The sequence below is a fragment of the Apus apus genome, chromosome 2 (genome assembly GCF_020740795.1).
Source record: "Apus apus isolate bApuApu2 chromosome 2, bApuApu2.pri.cur, whole genome shotgun sequence".
In the NCBI taxonomy this organism is placed as follows: Eukaryota; Metazoa; Chordata; class Aves; order Apodiformes; family Apodidae; genus Apus; species Apus apus.
Genome location: NC_067283.1, coordinates 68,338,646 through 68,360,458, shown reverse-complemented (window position 1 = coordinate 68,360,458; position 21,813 = coordinate 68,338,646). Strand labels below are relative to the sequence as shown.

General features: G+C 42.6%; 1 protein-coding gene across 1 annotated transcript in view; it reads left to right on the top strand.

The window, feature by feature from the left end:
- BMP6 (bone morphogenetic protein 6) overlaps window positions 1–21,813 on the top strand; it is a 91,599-nt gene that overhangs the window by 9,905 nt on the left and 59,881 nt on the right. The window lies entirely within an intron of this gene.

Here is a 21,813-nt window from a genome sequence, read left to right as displayed (position 1 = left end):
CCAAGGAATAACATCATCCAAATCACTTGAAAAAAATGTTGAGCTGTAACAAGCACATGCAAGATGCAAAAGACTTGTCTGCCTCTGGCTTTGTAAACTCTACAATGAAAGTTGTTTGGACATGAACACTTACTGCAGCCTCACTTCCGTACTTTTAGAACTGTGTTAACAGTATCTGGATTAATGCTACGTATCTGGGAATCAATAAGTGTTTGGAGCTTTAATTCCTTGTGTCACAGAGGTGCACGCTCCCTCTGGCCGAATCCAGATGAGCAGAGATTGAAGTGACAATCACCAGGTGCTCTGCAGGAGAAAAGGAGGAAGAAATTTCTCTGGCACTTACCATGGACCTCTCTTTCATGTTTCTTCTCCTGCCCACAGCGGTGGTGTGTTCCAGCTCACCTGTGATAAACACACTTGGTGTGGGAAGAGGCCTGATGAGCTTTTAACATCTCTGTCTTCATCATGATGCCAAGCCCAGTTCCTCAACATGTCTGCATGCAAGCAGTAAGAGGCTTCTCCCTGAGCCTTGTTGTGTCTGCATAATTTTGGACCAAAATAGCAGGAGCATAGTTATAAAATTTAAGCCTTGAATGAAATTGATATTTGAGTATTTACACAACAATTTGATCTGCAAATACAGAGTCCAGGTGCTCAACTTAAACGACAAAGATTGGAGAAGTAACCTTCATTTTAGAAAAGCAACAGTCTCTCTTGCCCACAAACCATCACCCTGAGACCACATTTCAAGCATGCAGACCCTTTTGCTTAATTATTGTAACATCAAACGTCTTTGACATGAAAGGGACCAAGTAGTGGCTATGCAAGATAATGACTTGTTTATAAAAATAATTTAAACAGCATATGAGAAGGATAAACATGCATGTCCTGCCAAAATTCACTGTATGTTCTGCAGGCTTTGGTGATTGTGAATCTCTTGGCTTGCCCTTTCAATTTCTTTTTTTCTTTTTAACCCACAAAGGAAAAAAGGCAGTGGGGGAAGGGAGTGAAGAAAAAAGAGAGATGTAAAAAAAGTTCTCATGTTAAAGGAAGTTCCAACTTACTATGCAATGAAATATAGGTGGAGAGAAAATAATTTTTTTTTAACACGCTACAGTAGAGATTTTCACTTTGAGATGTCTGTGTCTCGTCTCTTGTGTGTAGTAGTTTTTACACTTTAATGATTGTAGCAGCTGTCCTATAAAAAAATGGGCCATTCTGCAGGATGTATAATATTTGTTACCTACTACACAATGCAAGGATGCTGCTCTGTGTCTCATTCAGGGCCTCAACTAACTTCATAAATGTTGAAGTCTCCCAGCATGCTCTGACAAATGTAAATCACTACTATACTTGTTTTCCAAGTGGCTAAGGTAAGGTTCAGAGGGCATTGCTGAACCAGGGCTGTGATAGTAGCTTGTGGAAACAGTGGAACCACAGGGTCTTATTTGGTGAAACCTGTCCTTCAGTTGCAGCATCAGTCAGCTGGAGAACACAGGTTCTCACTTGGCTTAGGTTTTAGTTCTTCCTGCTTGCCAGCCTTGCTCATCCATGTTGCACAATCTGTGCCTTTTGCAACCATGCTGCAATAAGGACATGGATCCTCAGATGTGCTTACGAACAGCTCAACATCAGTAAAAACTCTGATCTCCGTGGGTGATACCTGAACACGAATATCCACCAGACATCCATTTGTTTATCATGTCTACTTTTTGCCCTAAGTGATGGCTTTTGCAAGAGGGCAGCTCTTCCTTTTGGGTTTCTGACTGAACAGTGCAGGAGATGCCTGGGTGCAGTGGGTGGTAGCATGAGCATGCAGGCAGGCTCTGGTTTGGTGCATGTGTTGAAGTGCAGCTCTTGTATGTGGGTGTAAACTGGCATCCACAAGGAGCTGAAAAGGAAAAATTAGAGCAGTCACAGACCACCACATTTTTCATTGGGAACTATTGGAGAACCTAGTAAAGGTTTGGTTGACTTCTGGTAACATCAATGGTAATGTCCAGGCTGCAGAGTCATAATATCTTTTGGTAATGTCCATACTGCAGAGGAGCTACTAAAAGGTGTTCTGAGTTAACTGATTGTTTTGTTGAGAAACTGTGAATAAAAATTCAGTGTAATGGCTGAAGTCTGTATAATGACTCCTTTATATTTCAGAGCCATTGGGATCGGGTCCGCCTGATACTTTTGCTATCGCTAGTCTCAGTAAAAACAGTTTTATGGGATCCCAAAACAGTCTGTTGCTTCTGGCAGCCAGAGAGCTGGCAGCTCCGACTCACTGAGGCTTGAAGAGATAGTTCATTAATTCATGGCACTTTCCAGAATAAACATGGCAAACCTCCTCCGAAATAACAGACGGTAAATCCTCCTTGTCACTCAAGACTGCACATTTGTCTTCAGAAAGGGGCCGTGAAAGAAGCTGTCCATCTCCTGATGAATGAGAAAATAAATAGCAGAAGAATTGTTCATTGTGCCACACTTGACATGGCAAAGCTTTGGGGTGGAATAACAGCAGACCTTTACCCCTGTTAAGTGTGGACCTAAACCAAGCAATGCCCACTGGGCAGATTGTCAGATAGTGTAAACTATCATAGCGCTTCCGCAGGGATCCCTGGTGGGAACGATGGCCTTTTCCACTCCTGCTTTGACTCTTTTTGGGAAGGTAGATTTCAGCACCTCTTGGCTTTGGGTCCTCAGGGATGGGACACTCTGGTTTCACAGTTCTGCAGGACTTGCAAAGGTTGCTACAAGCTGGGGTTGCTCGGAGCGCACAGATGTTTTGTGCAGCTTGTTATTTTCTATGTTGGAGGTTATGAGTCAGATTACTGTTACCGAAATGTTTATGTGAAATCATTTCTGAGTCATATATTTGCATCATATACAACCTGTCTGACAATCAAAACATTCAGTGCTCAGCTAATGATTATACTAAGTTTTCCAACACTCTACTCCAACATAACATAATTACACGGCAAAGTGCAATATATTACTTTGACAGGGTTCTTCATGCATCTTGTGATGTCAGAACATCACCATTGCTTTTTGAAATTATCAGAGAAATATGGACTTTGTTGCACGAAACAAAGTTAAAAATAGTGAGAGGCAGTCCCTCAGAAACAAAATGCCCTGCGAATGTTCCTGGAAGTGGGCTTTTTTTGTCTCAGAAAGTGTATTTCAGGAAGTTGTGTGGTGCTTTTAACCTTGTTCTCTCTAGAGAGGTGCCTGATCAGGGCTTATTGGTGAATTGACAGAATAGTTGTGAGTATTTGCATGGATAAATTGTTTGGCTACTGGGATTTGGCAGCTGCCCAGGTGGCTGTTAGGTAGTTTCTGTCTAATACAGTTTATAAGCTAAACCCAAAGTATTTTTAGCAGGGTGGAAGACTATAAACAGTCTGTAAACTACAAATCAATATATGCTGTGTTTATCTCTTGTGTGACTTCTAGCATAAATAGGGGTTGCTTACAAAAGTATTCTGAATAATTAGGGCAAATATTTAAAATTATATTTGCCTTCAGATGTGTGAGAACTAGGGCAGGAGTGTTTGCTGCTATGTCCCAGTGAATTTGGTAACTCCTCTTTAATTGTTTATCCTAAAACAGGATGGGGAAAAACAACGCACTCCCCAACTCTGTGCTAAGGAAACAGTCAAGGAGATGAAAAGTACATAAGGGCAAAGGACTGCTCTTTTATTTGTTATCAAGTAACTGTCTGTGAAAAGGCATATGGATATTGAAATGTAAAACTATTTTAGGGCTGACTTGCCTGAATTTGATTTGTAGTCTTCCGGAATTGGCTTTGGGAGCTTGGTTACAAGTGTGAAGGGCACTGGCAGATCTCTAAGTATAAAATATTGCATTTCTCTCTCACTGAAATGGCAGAGGAAAAAGTGCAGGATGGATTATGGTTACATTCTTTACGTTCGTAGAGAAAAATGTATGGACAATACAGTAGTGGGCTTTTCTGGCTAGAAATGTCTGAAGCATGCTTAGCAATTAGGGAGCCTGTGTTTGGAACAATAAAAAGCATCCCTGTGCAGTAGTAGCAAGCACCATCTTTGCTTGTGGACTCTCCTTGGCCAGCATCACTGGGAAAAACATAATTGCACTGTGAGGACCAATATATTGTGAAGTGTAGTGGAAAATGAAAAAAAAAATAATTAAAAAAAAAAAAAGTTGGATGAAGTCCATTTGTCCTGTGCTAGCTTCTAGCCCTGTAAACAAACACAGCTGCTGAGTGTAGAATCAGTGCTCAGAGTGGTTAAAAACAGTGATGCATTGCCAGTGAGATCACGGCAGAAAAAATATGTAACTTATGAGGCTGCAGTAAGGATCAAGACAATCCTCAGCTATGATTAATTGTTTCTGTTTATATATTTTCATGTATTTATGGTGCCGTATGGTAACTAGAATGTAGAAATGGCTTTTTAATTGCCAGATCATTCAGCTGAGACAGTCAGAGTATTAAGTATTAATGAGCCGGTTGTCACGAACTTTTACAAAAGGGTCTGAATTGGTGACCAAAGACTTAAGGAATGTATATGTGCACATTTGATATTTCTCTTTTTCATACCAGTATGTCAACAGTATGTTCAACTGGGTTGTGCTATTATTTATTTATATAAATGAAGGGATCTGTGCAAGGTAGGCTTGTTGGTAATTTTGACTTCCTTAAAATGTCTCTAGAAGTATTGCAATACTGAGCAAGGGACCTGAGGCTTCAAACATGGGAAACCTCGGGGCCAAGCCTGCTAGATCATTGGCAGAGCAGCAACACTTACACTGTAATTTGTCTTGTGGCCCAGTTGTATGTTTTGACATCCTTGAGCTGACTAATTGCTCTAGGGAAAAAAAGAAGTAAAGAACAGTCTTGGTTACTGTAGTAGAAAAGGTGGCTTCCAACCTCTTACATCCATCACATTAATTATTTAGTGACTGGTGCATGGTCATCCCCAGATCTAGCAGAGAAGGGCTCCTATGGCTTGCCAGAGTGCAATTAAGTAATGCACTTAATACCACATGGCACATCACCTATCCTAACCAAACATTAAAGAGATTTCCTTTTCCACTTTGGCTCTGAGAAAAAAGAAGGCTAAAAGAGCTAGGTAGCTCAGGTGCAAAGCAGTGGAGAGTAGATAAGTCTCTCTCCTTCATTGGAGGAGTTGTTGTTAGCGAATCCTCCAGTGCAACGCACTCATACACATGTTGTGTGTTGAGGGTGGCTGAGATAGCAAGGTCTACATGCTCTGTGTGAGGATTCACTTTTGACAAAGCTGTAGTGGTACCTGTGAAGGGTTTTTGCCAGGTGATTTCCCTAGTCATTGGCCAGCACATGCTGCTGGGAGGTTGTGAATCTGAGATGGAAGACCTGGCGCCTCAATGGTTTGAAAGTTTTGGACATGTCATAGCCATTTGAGGCTTCAAATTGCACTAGGTGCTTCACAGTCTCCTATGGCACATGGTGGTTCCACCCTCTTCAGAAGCCTCTTGGGGTTTGAGAAATAATTGGGAGTTTGTATTGCTGCATGCTGGACTGCACAATCATGTCTGCATATAATGACCAGGGCACATCAGTGACCCAGGTTCTGGAAACTCTCCTTGCTCCTACTGCTACTCAACTATATGCTGGCATAGCGAGTTTAATTCTTGAACTGTCAGTCTGACACTTTCCATAAACACTAAATTGACTCAGAGTGACTAGGTCTAGTGCTATAAAATGTACTGTTCAGGTCGTATTGCCAAGAAAAAAAAATCACCTGTAAATAGTAGAGTTACAGCATAGGGGCTTATTTCTGTGCTTATGCTTTTTACATTTCCATTTTTGCACCAGCTTGGCAAGAAGTTAACTTAAATGTCAAAACTATTTTTATGTAAATATATGCATTATTGAGTCTCTTACTCATAAAGCAAATACTACTTTAAACCCACACAAAACAGCTGAAGCTATATATATTTTCTCACTACTGAATTTGGCTTTTAATAAGTTGGAGTGGACTGTCCAAAATAAAGTTAGGAATCAAGGGCACTTTATTTTCCAGCTAGTAACATATGTATTCTTGGCTTTGGACTGTACTGGTTTGAGATGGAAGAAATCTTGGATTTGTACTACAGGTCTTCTCAGCAATTGAAAAGAGAGAAACTGTGATTAATCAAACACATTACTTTTGCATTAGCAAACTGTTCTAAAATTCTGCAAAGCTGCAGAAAAACATGAAGAGCTATTACGAAAACTTGAAGGCTTTCATATCACACAGTAGCTTCCTAATGTGTTTCTCCAGCTGAAAATACAGCCTACTGCCACTTTCGGAGGCCGCACTTACCTGGAGAAAAAACACTGTAGTCTGCCAAGAGTCCTGTAGGTTTCACTGATGCTATTTGAGGAGTAAGGACAGCAAAACTTGTGCTTAGCAAGTACAAGCAAAGCCAAAGCTGTGGCTAGGGATTGTGTACCAAGCCCAGGTCATAAGGTCCTGGTAGGAGATGCTTGCTGTCCTTCCTGAGATTCATGGCTTGTCTCCACGTCACGTGTTTTCTTGTCCCGCTGCTGCCGTGCCTGTGGGAAGTTGCCTGAGGTCAGTATTGATTCCTAAAGATAAGGAGGGAAGAGTCATTTCAGAAATTCATGCAGACAAGAGCGTGTTCCTTAATCTGAAAAATACCTTGCTGGTGTTCTGCCACAGTCTCTTGGTGGGATTCACCTTATTGCTACCGTATTGCTCCTTGCCTTGTGCTCTGTCTTGGAGTAACTGTAGCAGAGCTGTTAATCGGTTTTGCCTTGTCCTCTGCTGCAGGCAGGGTGGGTGCATTTGGGCTAACTGGGATACAGAGAAGCAAGCTGGATGACGAGGGGAATCCTCAGCAGAATTGCATGTCATCTGCCAATGCAGATTTTGGTTTGAGGTTTTAAGTCCAAGTTTAAGTCCAATTGAAGAAATTCAAACTATCTTTGACTGGTTTGCGGAGTGTTTGCCTGTCGTGCTGTGTGGCACGATGGGCGCATGTCGCTGTTTCTGCTGGTTTTCATTGCATAAACTCAAGCTGCGCTCAAGGAGAAAAAGAAAGATCAGAGTGCCTTTTTGAGGCAGATGGTCTGTGAAGGCTGCCTTGGTTATCTGAGGCTGAAGTTAATGTGAAGCACAACTTGGGAAAAACCCTTAAGAAAACTCTTTAAATTGTCAGATACAATCACAAGCAAAATTTTGAAGACCTCATCAGCATTGGAGCAAATGCTGCAGTTGGTCGTGGGTGGGTCACGTCCAGCTGACCACTTGGGCTGGCTGTGCACACTTGAATTCATGGGTACGGATGAGAGGAGAAACTTTGGGAGCAGGAGGGATGAACTGGACTGGAGAGAGGGTTACATGGACAGGTCCTGGCTCTCACCGTGGAGAACGGCTCTGTATGCTAGCTCTGGGGCAGGAGGAGCGGGCCTGTGAGTTTGAAGGATGGTGCCTAAGAAAGTCTAGTTTTCAAAAAATAGCGTTTTCAGCTAGATGAAACAGCAGTTCTTGCTGATGTAGCTTTTGATTAGGTTACCTCTTATTCCATCTTTCCCAGTTTGCGTGATTCAGACCTGTGTTCCTCTGAAAGCAGAGCTGGGTGAAAGAGATAAAGCTCACAGGGGCAAGCAGCTCACCATCTTTATTAGACCAAGGGGTGGACCTGAGAAAAAAAGCACACTCTTTGTCCTAAAAGCCTGTTTGTCCATGAGATCCCATGAACATCCCTGGGTGGTGTCCTATTGAGCTTTCTGAGCAGCTGCTGGAGCGAGGGGTGAGCTGGCTCTGCCTATCTGTGCTTGGGAGGGAAGTCTGAGGAAATGGTGCTGTTCTGCCTGACTTGAGATGTCCTCTTCTAGGAAACTTGATCATAATGTTCTTTATTCTTTCTCATTAAATGTGGTATGTGTTAAAAGGCTGCTGAGAGTAGGCTGCTCCAGGTTCTCCCTAAGCACAAGTCTTAACGAAAAACTGAAACCACAAATGAGTAAAATGGTTGTGGTTTAGCTTGTGCCATAAACACTGTTCTCCTTTTTAAATACATTTTTGGAAGGTGAGAGGAAACCAATTACAGTCAAGTTTAAAGCAAGGAGACTTTCTTTTATTTGACTGAGATGTGTGATTCATCTTGACCAGCTTTTTCTTCATTTTTAACTCATTCTGCTTGTGCCACATTTTGCTCTGAACTTGTTTTGTTAACCTTCCCACCTGAACAAATTAAATGTTGTCATGTGGTGTTTCCTTAATTATGAACCTGCTGGTCACAGTTGGGACATCTTAATTTTCACCTGCTTCTCTGTGTAGCCTGAGGAGAACTCACCTTGCTGATTTTTTTCTAGCCTCTGAAAACCTTTTTTGGGTATTGTACAGATTATATGAATACTTAAATGTCCTGTTTTTCAGTTGCTTTGGCATTTCTGTATTTTCTTGTAGTGCAGAGGTAGTAAGCTAAGGTATAACAGTTGGTATTTTGATTAGCAATTGTGATGCACACAAAATGCCCAAAGTTGAGCAAGAAAGGTAAATTGACATTGGGACTAGAATGAACACTTAGGGCCATCACAGACAATTAAGTTGTAGGCATTTTATCTAGCAAATGCCACAGAAATCCTGCCCAGTTTTTTCCCCATGTCTCTGAGGTCATGAGACTCCTGCCAGGTGGTCTGGAAAAAAAATCAGAGCAAAGTAAAAAAACAGTGCCTACAGCTGTAAGCTGCTGGGGAAGATGTGTCCGGGAGTATCAGACACCAGCAGTGTTGCCTGGGTCTTGGCCCTCACAGCAGGGCAGCAGCTGCCAGGTGATGTTCCCAGGTGGGACCTGGACTCTCCTCAGTGTTATAGAGGGAAGAGAAAATACTTAACATGCAAACTCTCCCTTTTACTTTGATTTGAGGAAAATTTCTTTGCTGGTCTTAGCCTTTGCAGGTGTTACCTTTGCCTGTGGGAGACTGCCAGTAATTAAGAAACTGCATCCCAGGAGGCTTGTGCCCCATGAGAGGCACTGAGGCTCTTTCTGTAGCTGAAGACTAATCTCTGATGCTGCATAATACGAGAGAAAAAAAAAGGCTTAGGCTGTTGATGTAAGACATGAAACATGTGACTAATACAGTGTAACTATGGGCCAAATGAATGGGGGAAAAGCAATGATCACTTCCCACTTCATCGAACACTGGCAGTACCGACAAATTTGACACCTCTGGCCTCATTTCCCAAGCTTCAGGTTCCCATTTCAGGATCTGTAGGAGCGGTAGTTAAGTAGGACTAAGCACACCTCAACTCTTCTCCCAGTTTTTCATCTGGACGTGTATATCCTGTGTTCATGCTGTCTCTCCTGCTCAACGCTGTAAACTTTCTCTTAGGAAAATACAACATTTTCAATGAGAAGATGATGGTGGTAGCTTGTGAGAGATGTGAAATTCGGGTACTGTGTATCAGCTGTGAGGGAAGGATCTGCTTTTGTTCCAGTTTGGCCTTCTGGTCTGACTCATGACGTCTATACTGGTATAATAGAATGTACATTAATATTTGGAGAAGCAGTGACTGAACATCACTGTTCAGTGAAGGCCTCAGACATGAGCTTCAGTTTAGATAAAGTTTGAAAGTATATTCTCACTAGGTAAATGACAGAGAATGAACTGAAAAGATCTCCAATTCCATGCAAAATGATTTCAAGTAGTATGTGGCCAGTAGGTACCCTGTTTCACTGTAACTGGTTTAATTTGGGTATTTTTCAAGTAAATGAGACCATTTCATGATAATGGAGGAAAAAACCCTAGAATTTAACTGAAACAGCATGAACAGATTGTTTGTCTCTTGGAATGCAATCACCAGGCAGTAAAAGTTGTTAAATAGACACAAAATTTAAGTGACTCTACTGCTAATAAAGAAGCAGCTAAATAAATATTTCAAGAAAATCGTGAAGTCAAATTGCAATAAATTTTATTATTTAGTGCACTTTTACGGCCCCGGGACAGGAATATATCTGCATTCAGGAAAGCACTTAAGCACGTGCTTTCCTGAATGTGGACAGTCTAAGGCTTGTACTTAAGTGCTTTCCTGAACGTGGGCCAAAGCCTTCTCTAAGAGTTTATTTTAAAGACACTCTTCCCTTAATTAAAACCCTTGGTTGAATTTAACAATTAGGTGTCAGCTTGCTTACTGTCACACAGCAACTTTCTGTAACAGCAGGCAGTAGCACTATACAATGACTGAGGTCAGGAAGCGAAGACTACTTCAGCAGTTGACACTGGGAGAGGAAACTTGATTTTTATGGGCCTCCCAATAATTCCCTCCAGTGACTGCTGGCAGTGTAAAATAAATTGAAGAACTCTGCCAAGAAGTGGCCCAAAACTGTTTACAGGGTCTGCACTGGAACCTGCCTGAGCTTGGGGCTTCTCCCTGCTGCCACAGTGTTGAGCAATGCTGGAGCTCTTGCTGATGTCCTTGGTACATGTGGCTGGACCACAGGCCTCCCACCAGATGTTTTGTTCCGTTTATGAAGATGTTAAATTTGTATTCAATCATTCCTTCTGAGCATCCAGTTGCTCTTTTTCTCACTTTGCTGGCTGGGAGCCAGTTGTACTAATGACACTATCAGATGAGCTAGAGAAAGTGGAGACATTGCAATGCTGCTGCTGCCCCCACCAAGGTCCTGGCCAGTCTCTGGGGCTCTGAAACGTAGGATGGAGCACTGCTTGCTTCTCCTGCTCTTCACTGTGTTTGGTGTTTGCTGCTTCCTACCTGGAGGCGAAAGAGTTGCTGAAGCAGTTAGTTGCTTTGATGGGAGGGAGAGGTGGGACCCGGTCACACTGATAATGGTGAAAATGAAGCTCTTCTGGAACACATTGTCAAGTCTCTGTGCTCTGAAGAGATGGCCTTCAAGCATCTCCTGCAATACCAGGAAATGTAGAAATATAAGGGTTTTTTTTTTTCTAGTAGCTTGGAGGGAGACGAGTTATCTTTGATGAGAGGATTTCCATACAGAGCCCAACCGTGATCCTGTACTTTGGGCATCCCTGTCCAGAAGATGTGTTGGTGAAGTGCTGGAAATGGTGTTAGATTCCTGTCTTGTAGCAGCCTCAGCTTAGCCATTGAGGGGGAAGTTCCCTCTGGTTTTCCTGATGAGTTGGACTTTAAACAAGGTATATATGGTCTGAAAGCTTGTTGCATTTTCTTTCTCACCTCTTAGGTTTGGTGTGCCTGATCTTTGCCTCATAAGCAAAGCAGTTCAGTGTCTTCCTCCTGCTGCCCAGATTTGGCTCTGTTGTTACCATGGTTGTCCTCTCTTGCTTATTTTTGTTTTCTTTGCTCCGTAATATGACATCTGTAATTGCAGGATAGCTCACAGCAATCTAAGCCATTGCCTTTGTGTAGGTGTCTTCCTCTGAGTGACACCTGGGAAGGGTTTCCCTGGAGTTGCAGTAACCTTATATTAAAATGACCATTTAATTTCTGAAGTCAATAGGTGTTAGCTGTGGCCAGGCTTTTAAAGGCAAGATGAAAGCAAGTCTGTGCTGCATTGAAAACTGCTCCTGGAAGGTTTTCCCATACAAAGTCTCATGTGCTGTTGTCCCTTCTTTGTCCTTTTGGATGTGGTTTCTTACCTGAGCAAAGAAGGCAAAGAAGGATGTAGGGCTTGGTAAGCAAAGACTGCAAATTAGACCCCTGATAAGTTGAATTTTCCATTTCGTGGAGAATGTGCCAAAATGCTACAATAAAATGCATAATGTCTTTCCTCCGTTTTCCCATTGTAAAACTTGAGAGTTGTGGCATATTAACCAAAACCAGATACATCCATTGAGTTTCCATACTCTGAAGCAGTATAGGGTGGGGTGAAGCTGGTATTAATAGGACTATTCATCACAATAAATTTTCCTGGTAGATGTGGGTGGTTCAGACTCAGTGAAGAAATGGCTCAGAAGTGATCAGCCTCCACCCAGAGAAGCAGGAATTTGTAGCAGGGAGTGTCCCTCATACCGGTAATAAAAAATGATGGCTAACTGAAGGGTCTGTTCTTGAAGGGTTTTAATTTAAATTCAGGTGAGCTGAGGTCCAGTTAGCATCGGGACTCATTTAGGTTCCCCAGCTGTTTTCTGATCTAACTCTCTAATCATTAGCCCATGCTCCATAGGTAAATCTGTATTTGATTAAGAGCTGGCTTTAGGCTGTCATCTCCCACTTCTGTCCCAGTGAAAAAGCCCTATAAAATACGGAGTCCGCAAGGGAGCTGGTGTTTGCAGTGCTGACTGACACAAACCCAGCATTTTTGTGAATTTGTGTCATTATGTAAATTGTGCATTCTCTTCAGAAATGTATCCATTTATTCATGGGTTTAATTGCTCTTTCTTTTATAGCAGGGCTTGGTGTTGGTATTGAGAAGTCTGTGCTGGGTGTCGTACCAGTACATAACAGAGAAGGCAGCTCTGTCCTGCACAGCTAAGAGGATGTGATGGGATGATAGGAGTAACAAAAGGGGTGGAGGACAGAGTAACAAAATGCACAGAGATTAACAGATAAATATGTGGCTACCCACATTAACAGATTATTTGAAATACAGTATTTAATATAATATTTGGACATATACATGTGTTTTTCTCTTTAAGAAAAAGTAAGGATCAGACAAAACTTGAGTATATGCAGAGCAGGCTTTTGTACCTGATCACAATTCTGTGTCCCTGGGAGGCATGTGTACATGGAAATAATTTTTGGGTGGGTGAAACAGAAACAGAAAATGAGGCACTGGTGGTGTCTGCATTTAGAACTTGAATATCTGATCACGAAGGGATGTTTTGAACTCTCTACTTGGTGGAGAGCAGAGGTATAAATTCTATTGTGTTATAAGGGACCTGTATTGATGGTTCATCTCAGCAGAATATGCAGAATGACCCTGTTTTTTTGGAGAGCATAGGCATAAGTTGGTCTACTGAACACGAGGAAAGCGGTCAAATGTCTTTTCCAGTGCAAAACCCAAACACAGATGGAGAGGAACCTTTTCCCTTAAATTTAGTTTTTTGGGAGGATGGCAAGAGTTCAGGTGGGGTTTGTGACACCAAAGAAGTCACTGAGGTAAGAGTAACCTGCCGTTTCCTGCCTGCCCTGTTTGCTGTGGTCATCTTCAAAGGTTGCAGGGATGACTTTACATTTGTTGGTATATTCTGCAGGGGAGTTTATGGGCTCACCTTAGATGAAAAGCACATTCTTCCCTTTTCTGCTAGATGGACTTTCTGCCCTTCCTCCTATGAACAGTCACTTTAATGTCCACACTGAAATCACTGAGACCAGGTGAGGTGAATGATGGACAGAAGTTGCCTGAGATCAGAAATGAAAGTGTCTTCCTATTTCTTACAGTAAAGCTGATGTTTGTCTCAGCTCTGAGTTTCTCTGCTGTGGGCTATCTGCAGCAAGAGATCTGGGCTATCCGAAGACAGGCCATGCCCTGTTGGAGGAACACTGTCTGGTCTGCTGTGCAACAGCTTGTAATTTGATCAAGTAGTTCTAAGATGGTCACATTTTTGTGGAAGAATGTGGGAGGCTGTGTGCCACGTCACACTCCTGCTGTCTCGAGTTTGGCCATTTCAGCCTCCTCTTTGCTGATTTCCTAAATGCTGAGGTTTCATTCTTAGGGCTTCATTTCTGGGTCTTCCTCTTCTTCAATCCAAAGAAAGCAGCCGTCTCCACCGCAGTCCAGCCAGCATTCATGATGTGCCTTCTAGGTTGGCTTTGTACACCCTGTGGTTTGCACTGATGAACTGTTTGCCCTTGTGGGTGAGAGATAGTGGGTGTGAGGGCAAGCGTGGGTGCTTATGGGCTCCTCTGAAATATGTGGCAGTGAAGACTTCAGACAGAAAATCATGGGCCCCGTCAGTGGCAGTGAGAGAGACCAGTGGCAAGCCAGGCTGGGGCAGAAAATGGCTAAAGGCTGGAGACAGATGCCCATGTTGGTCAAGGACAGAGGGGAGAGACCCTGGTAAAATAGGTGAGTTGGTGAGTGGGAGGTGAGAACTTTTCTGTGAGGATCCCTGGGCAGATGAGTAAGTCATGGCAAGAGGGAGCAATTTGGCCTACTGGCTCACTATGCAAGCAGGCTGGGTTTCCAGGCGGCATGCAAGGGTGCTGCTGTGCTTCTGGGACAGCACTGCAGAAATGCAGTGCTTTTTGTGGAAGGGATGGTAAACAATGACGTTAAAGAAATCAAAAGAGCGTTCTTAAGAGTTGAAAGATCCAGAGTTACCCCACAAGCAATGTTTTGTGGGCGCAGACAAGTTAGCAAAGCAAGTAGGTGTACTTTTACTGCCGTTGACTTTCAGTGGTGCTCCAACCTACGTCAGTCACATCTGCAAGAGGGGGGAAAAGGCTCTGGGGTTCCTGCTGCAGGTTGTCTTTCACCCTGTTCTTGACCGGCTTTCCTTAGGGGATGAGCTAGGTGCCAGCCTAGTCTACTCCACTTCCCAGCACAAGCCTGAGCATCCCTGCCACAGGTATAAAATTATTTCAAACCCTTCTGCAGCATACCTGATGGAGGAGAGCTGGTTGTGGTCTTTCCTTGTCCCTTCTTCTGCTGCACGTGCTGGGTGCCACCAGCTTGTAGTGGTTTTGGGATCTGAGTTGGCAGTATCTGGCAGCAGTGAGAAGAGGCAATTTGTCTTCAGAGTAACCCTCCTACTTCTCGCCTTCAGAGGTGAGCAGTGTCCTTCTGACTGGTGCTGGTAAATACTCATTTTGGTATTGCAAAAGTATGACTTGTCATGAGTTGCATAGCAGGATGTCAGGATTATTGTTGGTCAAGCTTTTTAAAAAAATTAACGTTTAAGCTTTTTTGACAAAAGAACTAAAGTGTTATGGTTTGGGCTTTTTAAGGACATTATTAATTTTTCTATTGAAATGGAAATGAAAAAGAGAAGAGGAAGAACATGAAAAAAAATAGCGTGTCTTTTCCATTAAGAAAGATTCTTTTTTCCATCCTTTTACTGGCATATGTGGTAGATATTTATAAAAGTTTCTTTCAATTTTTAAGAGCCCCCAGCCATTTTTTTTTCTTGGAGAAGATCTTTTAAATATGGAAAATCTCATTTTTCATTTATTTCATTTTGGAGGGTTTTTCTTGCTATGAGCTCAGTTTACCAACTGGAGCTACCTAGTTGGTCTCTTTAATCCATTTTTTGTCAGTGGATGTCTGCGTAATGGTCGTCCCCTTCTTTTTTTGCAGGAGTAGGATTATAATGAGAACACCAGCCCAAAGGTACAGAGTGGGCATAGATTAAACTCTTTAGTCCAGACAAATTATGCAGAAAACATGCATCTCATGCACTGTGACAAAAACCAAGGGAAAAAGTACCATCTTTGGAATGTTAGCTTGCAGAGTGTGAAGAAAAATAACCAAGTCGCTATACTTTGGAGCAAATTTTTTACTTCCCATTAAAAAAAATTGTAAAGTCAGTAGTTTTCATACAGTCATGCATAAGTATTTATTTCACAATGTTGATCTTGCCTTTTCATAACCTTTTCTTGCACAGTACTTCAAAAATTCCTTTGCTGTCTTTCTCAGATTTTATCTCAGAACATGTGTTTTTGTCATTAATTTCATTCTTATGCATTCATTGTTTTACCAACTTTTGGTTGGCTTATAGTCTGTCTGCAGGTTGTGTGTATCTTATTATCAGTCCCTTTTCAGTTTGTCATATACATGCAATTTCTTCCCCCACCCCTGAAAAGGCTCCCTTCGTAGGGCATCAGTGTTACATTATGGAAGCCGTTGCCAAAGGATGTTGTGGATGCCAGTGGTATGAATGGTTTGAAAAAGGATGGAGGTAGTAACGTCTGTTGCTAACTGATAAATGTGATGATCTTCTTTCCCCAGGAAGCTGCTAAACTTTGGGTGGCTGGAAGACTGTGTGCCAGGGTACATCCAGATCCGTCTGTGTCATCTCTCATCTTGTGTTCATCCCTGAGGATTTCTTATTGGCCGCCTTTGGAGGCAAGATGCTAGGCTGCCTGAGTGGCATGTTAAGGCTTTTTCTGTCATCCTGTGAATCTGGTTAGGGCTCTCTAGTTTGTGGTGCAAACAGCAGGTAGCTCATCAGCAATAAGATGGTAGAAGTTCATGGGGAAATGATCCCTATCCCTTGGCTTTGTGACTGCAAAGTTCACTCTTTTAAAAGCCAAATAGCAGAGGTAACCACCAGGTGAAAAGAATGGTTGTTTTCAACCTAGCATAGGCTTTGAGATTATACCTAAGAGGACTTTTACTTGTGTCCTGGATGAGCTTCTGAGTGAATCATCGTGTACATGAGGGAAGGATTTAGCTCTTGTGTCTTCACTCTTTGTATGATGAACCATTTCAGTGCTTGGCAGAGGTGATTAATCATTTATGGCTGTACCTTCTCTTCAAAGCACTTTATAGATCACTGGAGACCAAGAGGGCCCAAGAGGTGGTAGTTTGCTCTGCACAGGGCTAAGCTGAGGCATGTGAGTGGAGAAGCGTGACTTGCTCAGAGTCACACCACGGATGAAAGATCAGCCTCAGCCCTGTGGCAGCTGTTGGTGAATGTGTGTTTTGAGTAAGTGATCAAAATGCAGGCAGATCCTTCATCTATTGAGCTTGTCATAGAGCAGTGCCAGGAGACTTTAGTGGAAATTGTCCTTTTGTTTGCTTGTTGCTGGTCTTCTTTCCTGGGAGGCTTTGCTCGGGCAGTGCCTTAGAGCAGCCTGCCGTCAGGACAGGAGCCTGTGAGCAGATGGCCGTGGGCACACAAACACAGCTTTTTGTGATTTTCCCTGTCAGCCTTTTCCCACGTGAAATCTAATAAGAGCGGGATTGCCAGCCTTTCTTCTGTGTGTCTTTCTAGAGCAGAAGTGAGCAACAAAGAGCAAACTCTTATGGTTGTTGTCTTGGCTGAAAAGAACAAGATGTTTAATATATTCATTCTTTGGTTTTGGGTTTTGTTTTTAGTTCTGACTTTTCCTGTAGAAGCCTAGAAAGATACCATTATATACATAACTTAATACTGAAAGGAGTCACCTTTAGTTTAGAGGTTGACTCAAGAACTTTGAATATGTGATAAATACAAGAGTATTTTAAGTCTCATGATAAAACTCCTTGATTTAGGAATGAGATGAAGGGCAATATTGATGGTACAAGGTATCAGCTGCACTGTGGCCACAGGAAATCCCTTCCTGTTGGTTCAGTGGACAGAATTTTGCACCAGGTGACGTGTTATGCTGATGAGAAATCGGTAGTTACCAGTAACCACTATTTCAGTTTTAGATCTGTTCATTAAAGGTCCTTAAGCATTTACCCAAGTGGTAAACTGTAGACCTTGAAAAAACTTAAACCCACTATTAATATGGGCTTTAAGTTATGAGAACACACATAAGTGGTGACCTTTTAAGGAAAGATTGTTTGGTTTGGACATACCTACAATTAGAAAAAAAAAAAGGTGCAAACAGCTGTTTCAAGGTTTTGTTTTGTTTTAAATAAAAGTATCCAGTCCTAGGTCAGGATTTTTTTATGCCAAGTTCTGGTTCAAGGCTGGAGGGAGATCTTAAAACTGACTTAGAAAGTCCTGAAATAACTCAGACAGCAAATGCCAGGACAAACTGTAATGGTACCCATGGATGTCACTGACCCGTGGGCATGAAGCGGATGGGAGAGCTGAGCCCTGGGATGTGGTTTCATGGTCCTGCCACCTTTGTCAAGTGGTGATTCTGCACCGGGGCTGTTTTCACTGGCCCCCGTCCACACGCTGTGCGTTGTGTTTTGGGGGCAATACTGTGGGTGGTTCTGTGTGTTTTTTGGATCCCGTAAGAATTTGCTTGTTTTGTGGGTTGTTTTTTTTTGTGTGAAGTGAGTGGACAACTGGGAGTCTGCCTACGTGAGAGACTGATACTTGCGTTGCTGGGACCTGGATTCTAAAAATTTATCTTGGAAAATGTAAATCATGTTGATGCTAGCTATTACTAATAGGAGTGCCTTGCAATTATGTTGACAACAATTAAATAGAAAGACATGGAGCTGGCTAAAAGAAAAAAGTTTCACAGATACTTTTTCTTGCAAAAAATTTAATAGGTTTAACTGTATCTGTGCCTCTTTCTATGTTGATGTCTGCAAACAAGTAGATACATTGGCAAGGTTGTTGGTGAAGGGGTTAAAACTTGGCTGAGTATGGGATAATAAAAGGGGAACCTTGAAACAGAAAGTGTTTGGATTGGAAAACTGTTGCATCAAAACAGGAGAAAGAAACATCCCTATCCAGAAGCCTGAGAAAATGTCTATGTTGCTGCTGCTAAGCATAAGAGCAGAAGATTTTAATAGGGTTGTGTATGTAAATGAGATGAGTCTTCAGATTTAGTGTCCCCTGAAAAAGCCAGCTGATTGGACAGTGAGCTGCTGGTGTGAACTGCCCCTGGAAATTAATTGGAGAAAACAATAGATTGTTCCAGCTAGCAAATATGGGATATTCACAAAGTGCTAACTGGCAACTGGAGACTGGCAAAAGGAGCAACATCTTTGGCTGGTTGACTCCTGGTAGAATTAAAGAGCTTTAGTTCAAGAGATTTAAATTTTTTTTTTTCCCCTTAAGTTAGAATTTGGAAAGACATATTTCTTAGCAATTTTCAGGAAAAATAAGTGCCATATGAATCACCCTCCCCCTCCCTGGATCACCTGTGAAGTATCTGCAACCAAGCACGTATCATCCCTCTGTACTCTCTGGGCCAGTGGGTTTCTAAGTGGCAGGGTTTGCTTCTTCCATATGCTTCTCCTAGGAGCTTCTGCCAGTTTGTCTCAGACCTTGAATTTTATTGAGACCGTCTGCATATTCAGAAAATAGACAATAGAAGTTTGATTTGCAGTTTGGGGGATGCAAAAGTCACTATGTGCACAACTCAGCAAAGCTCTCTGCTGTATTCAGAGTAGTAGGGCTTTGCATATGGATAAATCCTCTGCAAGTCAGGAGCATTTGCTCGAGGAAGTACTTGTCAAGAGCAAGGAGAAAAGGCCAATAGCTGAGCCTAGATTGTTTAATTTGAAATACCTTGGGCTTCTGAGCTGGTGCTGAATCCAGAGTCCAGGAGAAACATGTTGAATGCAGCAGCCCTCCCCTGTGGCAGGAGGTGCTAGGAGTTTTGGAGTCCCCAGTCCCCCAGGTTGGGGAGATATAACCTGCCCAGGTATAACTGCGGGATCTTAACCATGGTCCCCCAGCTGCAGAAAAAGTACATCCAATTTAGTCCAAAACCATACTCAAAAGAAATTAAAATTTCCTGACAACTGGAAATCTTGTTTTTCCACCAGCTCTATACCTGGCTCTGATTTCATCTCCTAATGGAAACAACCTGCAAGATCCTAATTACTGGCTGACAGGTCAGGACAGAAGAGGTAATGGCACTGTTAAATGCAGGAAGCAGATTTCATCAGTGCTTTGTCAACTGTCCTGCCTGCCCAATTTGTGTGAGGCAATGACTCAGCTGTGGATCCGTGGTCTTGCCCCAGGTCCCTGACTTGGACCAGATCACTCTGCAGTATGGATGTGATCTGGATCAGCTGTGAACAGAAGACATGGGATTTAATGCTACCTTGGTGCTTTTATGTTGGCTTTATGTTGCCTGTGGGAGGCACAGGCTGACAGATGACTTGGCCAGATGCCTGCCAATACAAAGATGAATAGGTAGCAAGTTTAAACCACCAGGGGAAATTTTTACTGTATCTTGGTCCTTTATCACATTTTTTTTCATTTAGTAGTAAGAGTTTAAAATCTGGATTCCCTGTACCAGCAAATAACAGCATCAGCATTAATACTGAGTTCAGCTCCTTTCCCTCTGTTTTATTAGCTAGATCATTTTGCAGATCTGACCTGGAGCTTGGCTCCACAGACAATTCACTCAGCTCAGTGAGGGGCCAACAGCAGCCATTGGGGGTGAGGAGATGTCTAGAATGGCATCCTGGAAGGAGAAAAGGCAGACAGCAACCTCTACACTGTCTCTGCCACTAAAGAAGGCAGGACATGGGACTCCCCTCTCAGATCTCAGATCTGCTGTCCTGGCTCTCCAGGGGGCCTCAGAGTTGCTTCTTCTGGTGCTGGCTGCTATTGTCTCTGAAGTATGGCTTGTCTTTCCTTCTATTTTGTTTTGGGGTGGGTTTTTTTGTTGTTTTGTTTTTCTGTTTGGCTTTTTGTTTGGTTTTTTTTGTGAGGGTTTGTTGTTTTTTTTCCTTTTGGTGCTTAAAAAAATTTTGCATGTTTTATTTCTTGCTGGAATCCTTGACAGTTTATCATTAGAGGCACGATCTACAGATTTGTTTTGAAGCCCAGCCTGTGGGTCCTCTCTTGGTCTAATGAACCTGAAGAAGTTAACATAAAGGGTTTAGTTGTATGATGTAGAACCTTCGTGTTTTTTGCAGGACCTTCTGAGGTGGGTTCATAAACACCCCAAGTGTTGTCTATTAAGTCTGTCCCCCAGCAAATGGTAGGAACTGATGGCCTCTCCCCTCTCCAGGAATCCCCATCCCTGCCTGTATGCATGCAGATATACCTGTATGTATAGGTATACGTATACCTATGGATATGCCTAATTTGTGTGATAGCCAGATGGTTATATGATTTCATTGCAGCTCTTGTAAGATGACTGTCTTTCCTGCTTTCTGCATTGCCAAATAAACCTCAGGGTTTTTGTCACTTTAAGACTAAATGTAGGTGGAGCTAATATAGATATCGCACATATGAATGCATGTATATGTAAAAAAAAGAATGAAGTACAGCTGTGCAGAGGGCAGAGCATTGTTTTTTGTTTGTTTGTTTTTTTCTGTTCGAAGGGCTGCTACGGTATTGATATGTTAAGAAAAAAGAAAAGAAACCCCAGAGAACAAACCCTCTAACTTCCTGTGGTGTGAAGACCCCCGGGCTTTGCTCACATCTCATCTCCAGGTCTGGGTGAGAAGAGGCTCAGAGATGTGTTGTCTCTTAACTTCTTTTAAGAGGGTTTCCTTTAAAAGTCTGTTTATGGTTGGGGAGGACATGCCTGAAAAAACATTTGCACATAAAACAGCTGTTAAGTGAATCTCCACACACTGAGATCAAGAGAACGTGAAGAAATATGTACTTCCAAGGACCTCTCTGCCAACTTGGAGCCTCCTTCAGAAAATAAATACAATCTCCCTACAAGTCTCTGGTAACTTAGTTACTGAAAAATAAATTAAGCTACTTAGACCCTTGAACCTTCTTCCCTCCCCTCACCCCCCCTGCTAATTCTGAAGCAAATGCATTAAATTGTGTTGGAATGATACGCACCAAAGCCAAATAGATTGGTTTTAATGTTTCTTTGGTATGTTGTCAGCTAGTCAAGTGCAGGCAGTGATGGAGTTCATCTGTGTGTGAACTAACCACTTCCAGTAGTGCAGCCGCCGGCCTTCCAGCAGTAAATTAAAACATTGCGAAGCCCTCTTTGAACCTCTCCTTGTGCCACTCGCCAAGAAGAGCATCACCTGTGAGAGGCTGTCAGAGGTGTAGTACAGTGTTAGCAGGGACTTTTCCTTATTTATGGTTTAATTCCTCTTCCCTTCTTTTGCATGGCCCCAAAAGCAGAGGGCTTGCTGTGCCAGCACGACTCGGTTTTCCTCTATTTTTGTTGATTTGTTTTGGCTGGGGCTGCTGTTCAGTGCTAGTGTGCACCTCGTCGTGGTGGCTGCAAAGCCCTAGTCCTCCACGGCAACATCATGGCCCTTTAAAACCCTCCATGGCTGCAGTCAGAGGCGGTTGGTGGTGTGCTACAGATGTTTTTACAGTTCATTTCCAAACAGCTGCTTTTCCCTTCTTTCGTCTGTTTT